Source organism: Aptenodytes forsteri, unplaced genomic scaffold (assembly GCF_000699145.1).
Source record: "Aptenodytes forsteri isolate BGI_AS27 unplaced genomic scaffold, ASM69914v1 Scaffold15, whole genome shotgun sequence".
Lineage (NCBI taxonomy): Eukaryota > Metazoa > Chordata > Aves > Sphenisciformes > Spheniscidae > Aptenodytes > Aptenodytes forsteri.
In genome coordinates this window covers 19,871,583-19,872,471 of record NW_008795129.1, presented here as the reverse complement: position 1 = coordinate 19,872,471, position 889 = coordinate 19,871,583, and the positions used below count along the sequence as shown (strand labels likewise).

General features: G+C 45.4%; 1 protein-coding gene across 1 annotated transcript in view; it reads right to left on the bottom strand.

Moving 5' to 3' along the window:
• EMX2 (empty spiracles homeobox 2) overlaps positions 1 to 889 on the bottom strand; it is a 5,761-nt gene that overhangs the window by 703 nt on the left and 4,169 nt on the right. The gene's annotated exons all lie outside the window — the stretch shown is intronic.

Sequence of the window (889 nt, the reverse complement as noted above, 5' to 3'; positions counted from 1 at the left end):
CCAGGAGCGATCGTAGAAAGGCGAAAGCTGCAAGTGCCGTCGTAAATAACCCTCTGAATTTGTGCAGCGCCGAATAAATCTGACTTATCCATCCGGCAGCTGACTTCAGTGCTTTAATTACAGATAGTATTGATCTGGGAGCTATCTCCAGGGCTGGCCACACTCCTTGTAGCGGCCAAAGGTAAACATTTTTTTTTAAAGCAGTTTAAACGCTGGTTCTGTCTGAAAGTGCCTGATAAAGGCCCCAGCAAGGGGGGAAAAGGGAACTGGAGCATTTTAATAAGCTGGTTTAACCCGCTTCGCTGCCTCTTCAGAACAGAGACCTGCCTGGCCGGACACACATCTCTGCTGCATTTTCATATTCTCCAAAAGTCCCCCATTAAAAAGCTGAGCGGGGAACAAGGGGTGAGTTTAATTTGCTTTTAGTTTGCTAATTGAAGGGGAGGACGGTTCATTTCTGCACGCTGATCTCCCAAAAGGGAGCTCATTTGTAGGGGACTGGGGGTTTGACATCCGGACAAAAGACCCCAACCAGCTTCGAAATCAAGCAGCACAAAGACCACCTTAAATACAGCTTTCCAGTGGAAATAAGCCTGTGACCGGTCCCTTGTTCGGAGAACCTCATAAAAGTGGCGATCCCTTTTTATTGTTTTGTTAGGGAGACATTTTAAAACAAAAGCTCCAACCTCTTTATTGCTTCCCCCACGAAAAGGAGTTAAAAAAAAAAAAAAAAGTGTTACAACTTAATCCGCCCAGAGAACGCTGTGTTTACTGGGAACTTTGAACTAGGCTGCGGCTGGGTATTTTGGCTTTTTTTTTTTTTTTTTTAAGTACAGTGCCACATACTGTAGCAGAGACAATCCCCATCTGGAGCCCTCTCTCCAGGAGT